Source organism: Centropristis striata, chromosome 18 (assembly GCF_030273125.1).
Source record: "Centropristis striata isolate RG_2023a ecotype Rhode Island chromosome 18, C.striata_1.0, whole genome shotgun sequence".
NCBI classification, from domain to species: domain Eukaryota; kingdom Metazoa; phylum Chordata; class Actinopteri; order Perciformes; family Serranidae; genus Centropristis; species Centropristis striata.
This window is the reverse complement of record NC_081534.1, coordinates 29,658,336-29,663,846: the sequence shown is the minus strand read 5'-3', so window position 1 is coordinate 29,663,846 and position 5,511 is coordinate 29,658,336. Positions and strand designations below refer to the sequence as shown.

General features: G+C 35.0%; 1 long non-coding RNA gene across 1 annotated transcript; it reads right to left on the bottom strand.

Moving 5' to 3' along the window:
* Window positions 1-3,659: 3,659 nt before the first annotated feature.
* LOC131991663 (uncharacterized) lies at window positions 3,660-4,595 on the bottom strand. The gene is made up of 2 exons (XR_009396155.1): window positions 4,549-4,595; window positions 3,660-4,111 (listed from the first exon to the last, which is right to left on the bottom strand). It is a non-coding gene; the product is annotated as an uncharacterized LOC131991663 (long non-coding RNA).
* Between the last annotated feature and the right edge of the window lie 916 nt (window positions 4,596-5,511).

Genomic DNA, 5,511 nt, shown 5'->3' with positions numbered 1-5,511 from the left:
ACTTAAACAATCAGTACGCTGACAGAAAACGACTAGCTGCTTTGGTTCTAACCCAGATTTACACCAGTGATTGTAAAGGTGCGTGCAGAGTGAACACAAAGCAAATTTTCCCGCTTTTTTGTGCAATGAATTGTGCTGCAGGGACGACCTATTTTTGGAAAGCTAGCACTTCCTGGTTCTCTTGTCAAAGAGCAAATGGGGATGTTTTCTACTGGATTTAAGATTTTTGCAGAATAAAGGTTCTGTGGCAAACTAACAGTGAAAAATTCTGCACAAATTAACACTTTTATGATGGATTTTGAAGCATAAATGCAATCACAAGTAGCAAAACAAAGCACTTCACAGTTGCATGTCTTTAATGCCACCACCGCTAGGTTTACAATGGCGCTAAATGTCAACATCTGTAGTCTTTTTTTAACCACATGTTAGCAACAGTTGTTTTTTTTCAAAATTCACAAGTCTGGTATTTACTGACACTGTTGAACAGAACAGGAAAATCTTATTTTAGAACTTATTTCAGGCATAACACTGACTTCAAGACCAGAGATGTTAAAATGCTTAATGCTAACTAATTACACTGTTTCAGGACTCGTTCCTGCAGCACAGATATCCAATAAAAAACTCCACAGGGGGACAGAAAACGACTAGCTGCTTTGGTTCTAACCCACATTTACACCAGTGATTGTAAAGGTGCGTGCAGAGTGAACACAGAGCAAATTTTCCCGCCTTTTTGTGCAATGAATCGTGCTGCAGGGAGGACCTATTTTCGAGACGTTAGCATTGTCCTGGTTCTCCCGCCAAAAAACCAACAGGGATGTTTTCTATTGGATTTAAGATTTTTGCAGAAAAGAGGTTCTGTGGCAAAATAACTGTAAAAGATTCTGCACAAATCAACACTTTTCTGTCCGATTTGAACCATAAATGGAATCACAAGTAGCAAAACAAAGGACCTCATAGTTGCATGTCTTTAACTCCACCACCGCTAGGTTTGCAATGGCGCTAAATGTCAACACCTGTAGTCTTTTTTTAGCCACATGTTAGCAACAGTTTGATTTTTCAAAATTCACAAGTCTGGTATTAACTCCTGTTGTAGAACAGAACAGGAAAATCTTATTTTAGACCTTATTAAAGGCATCTAAAACCCATTTTTTTTACACTGACTTCAAGCCCAGGGATGCTAAATGCTAGATGCATTTCCCTGTTTCAGGACTCATTCCTGCAGCACATATCCAATAAAATACTCCAACAGAGACGAGCTGTTACTGTAAGGAACATCACTATAACAGGAACTCCATATTTCTGTTATATTTTCCCCCCGTTTGTTGTTTATTGTCTCTGCAGCTGAGTCATGCAGCTGCAGGATAAGTGCACATTTCTTGCTTGAATAGAAGCATTTTTAGATGCTCGCACTGCCTACACTCAATCTGCATGTGTTTAAATCCACTTTCATCCTCTTCTTTGACTTTTTATGCTCTGAAATGAGCTTTGGGTTCAGTCTGAACACACCTTAAGACTTTTGGGGGGTTAACCCAATACAGGGAGGATTAGTAAAGGAGAAACATCAGTTTAATAACTGCTCTGAGTCCGTCCACATGGTGTTAAACTGTAGGTAACCACTGCAAAACATGGAGGAATCAATATTACAGCTTAGGAACTGTAAGTGTGAATAAACTGTTAGGGCGGACCACCACAGCAGGCCCCGGACTAATGTGGGTCTTATCCCAGGATTAAGCCGGCTGTGAAACACCCTTTTGGTTCTTCGTAGTCAAGGTTTTCATTCAGTAAGACAACAGCAAACTGCCGATTAATGCTCAGCGACAAGTCTCGCAGCCTCGCTGGTAAGGCACAACACCAGAGCGAGTGAGGTAAGTGAAGATATGACAATGTATCAGGCTCTGTAAATAAGCTGATGATTAACATGACATGGATCCACTGTAGCAGACATCACAGCGTCTCATTAGTTGGTCACATCAAAGCCGTCCTGCAGACTCCCCGTCTCTGAACATGCTAACCTAAAATAACTTGAAAGGATGGACTATTTGTGTCTGACGAAGACAGCTTTTACTTTTAGCGGTTTAAGATCCTGTGTGATAAAATATGCAGAAATATGGCACCATTTATTCCATGAACTTCACTTTATTTATAAAAAGCAAAGGTGAGTTTTGAGGTTTGATTTATTCCTGATAATGATATTATTATTAAAATATAGATCAAATGCAGATTAAATGGGAAATTAACAAAAGGCCAATTGTAGTTAATGTTTATTAATAATAATATAATAATAATGATATTAACCGTAGGGAAATAATATCATTAATATAAAAGTAATACAATTCATATTTTATTAAACTTTAATTTCAAGCCTTATTAGTATTCATAATAAAAATAATAATAATAATAATAGTTTAAATAATACATTTTTTTAATTAATTTATTTAATCTATTTTTCATTTATTCCCCTTACACACATAATATTAATATACACAAGCAAAAATCTGATTTACATTACAAAAGGCCAACTGTAGTCAAAATGTTTATTTATTTATAATAACATATAAAATATGAATATATATGAATATAAAAGTATTAAATTAATATTTTTATTAGTAACCTTTTAGTTCAAGTTAAATTTCAAGCCTTATTATTATTATTATTATTATTGTTGAATTCGTTTATTATAATTATTTTAATTTTAGTTTATTATTTTTATTTATTTTATTTATTCCCCCTACACACATAATATTATAAACAATCATGTTTTTATTTTACTGGGTAATAAATGTAATAATTTAAGTCACATTAACTGCAAGGTGTTATTAGAATTATTATGACTTGTTTTTATAGTGTTTTGTGTTATATATATATATATATATATATATATATATTGTAAAAAAAAACAACAACACACATTTTTGTGCCAGTGACTTGGATTGCATGACTGCATTAAGTATCTCTTTAAACAAAACGTCAAAAAACAGTTTTAAGATGATATACATGTCCTGCAGTGTGATATCAGGTCATCTAAAGGAGAAACGTCTCCTCATTATTCATCACTCAGCAACATTTAACATGTTGATGAGTCGGGATCAGAGACGAGGAGGCTGCTGGGATCAGATGTGGGAGCTCCTGGGAGTTGACCCTCCAAACATTTGCATGCTAATCATGTTGCAGACGCAGCAAAGCAGCAAAACGGCAAAACAAACCTGTTCCTATTTCGGTACACAGGATTTTTTTTTTTAAAGTAGATATAAACTGTTAACTTGCAAAAATACTCATTCAAGTACTATTTAATACCCCTGAAAATAATTATTTTTCTCATTTCTTCATAATTTCCTGATTTATTTTCCATTAAAATTACACTATTTTCCTTTTCCACATACATTGTGCAGCTCAAAAACTAAAAAAAAATTATATTTCTCGTTGTGCATGATTGTTTTGTTCATGCAAATGCCCTAAAATATAGATTTTTAATGTAAATTAAACTAAAAAAAATGTGTTTCTCAATTCGTGCAAATGCCCTAAATATAGATTTTATATTAAAATGAAACAAAAAAAAAGGTGTGCATGTTATTTTGAGCCTAAATTTTAAATATGCATTATGTACATTAAACCGAGTTAAGAATATTCACATAAATGCTTCCTAGTTTGGACTTGGTTGATATTATATTATTGCTAAAGCAGAAGCAGGACATGGCAGCGAGACTATTGAAGCTGAAAGAGGTAAATATGAACAGGAACCCCAGGAGCTCGACCACATAGAGAGAAAATAAGTACATAAATAAATTAAAGACAAAATATTTCTGTCCACTCTTATCTTTCTGTCTGTGGGTTTGTCCTCAGAGTTTAAGGGTCCCACAGATTTAAAAGGTCTCCCCCTGCTGGACCGGGAGAGGCAGTGCTGTCAGAAATGAGGTGAGAGTTCAGGTTGTCTATTGTCCCGGTGTCCTCGCTGCTCGCTGCTGCTGCTGCTGCTGCTCCAGCATGGACTTGATGGCGGGGGACATCATGGAGGGGGACACCATGGCGGGGGACATGGCTGGCGTGAAGCCTGGTCTCAGCGGGTACTGTGCATTTTTACCAGGAACGTAAATGCACTGGAAGTATCTCTGGCCTGTGAAGACAACGAGAGGTGGATGGTTGCAGAAAATAGGATGATTTGATGGTAATTTAACTCCTTTTTTTTATATTCCTGTGTAGTTTAATCTGCAGCAGTGCTTCATTTTCTATAATATTATCATGTGTTTGCAGTGTTGCTGTCCTTTGAGAAACACAGGACTCTAAGAAGTCAGAAAATCAGCTGTTCAAATAAAAAAGGCCAAAAAAGCATATGCATCTTAGTTCTTTCCATTTTGTTAAAAGTATGCATACATTTTAAGAGAACCACTATTTGGGCCCTCTTTAAATTATTGTGCATGGTCTGAAGTGTATGGTGCAACTATACTTGACTTTTGGTACACAGAGCATAATGATTGTAAAGAAAGGCACACGGGGAAAATGGCTTGTATATATTCAGATGCAACTGCACAAAGAAACTTCAGCAACTCTTACTTGGTTTCTTCTTTTCTGTCGTGTTGTCGTCACTCTGGGGCTCTTCTGCAAGAAATGGAGGAAGAAATATATTGTTATATGTAGTTGATATGTGATTATGATTCTGTGTGAGAGAGAAAGAGGACAGAGGATCACATGCAGGTGAGTGAAGAAGGAAAAACTGAGAAGAGAAGAAAAGGTTTTCATGATAGTTTGAATCATTTTGCTCTTCACTCTCCTGTTAAAGTCCAGCTGAAATTAAAATATATTTCTGTTTGAAATCATCATATACATGCTTGATATTTGCTCAGACGTGTATTATTGGCACAAAATAACCACACATTGAAATGTATTTTTTCTATGATTATGCCTTTTTTTGTTATCCTTTTTTGATATTCTGAAATGGATGGATTTTACCAATCATACTCAACAGATTTTTGAAAAAGTTAATATGAGGATTCAGTGCAAACATAACATTAAGAACCCTGGCTAGAAAATTGATTTACAAAATATCAAATGTTATAAAGGAATCGACAGAATTTTTTTTGCAAATGGTAGATAAATGTCTTATCAACATTTATCCATTCCAGTTGCCAGCCAACTCCTCAAAATGTTCAATTTCAGTTTGACTTTAACTATGATTTATGCAGGAAATCTTGATTCATTTTTTTTCAAAGGAGCGATGTTTTCTGCAAACTTTATGGTCATTTTTTCTATTAAAAAAATGTAAACATGTTGGTTTCATTAGGAAATATCACACATAAAACAGACATTTGACTACTGGTTTGATGGGTCTATAAATTAATGATATTTTAAAAATTCAAACACATCTTTCAAGATACAGAAACATCAGAAATTCAAAAATGGCGTCAAATTAAACTTTGGACAAGAGAAATGAAAGCATTTCCGATCACAAGCTGAGAGGAAACAGTGTCAGACGTTAATATGAAGACGTGTGGAGTCACTCGGGGCAGTGGAGGAGTG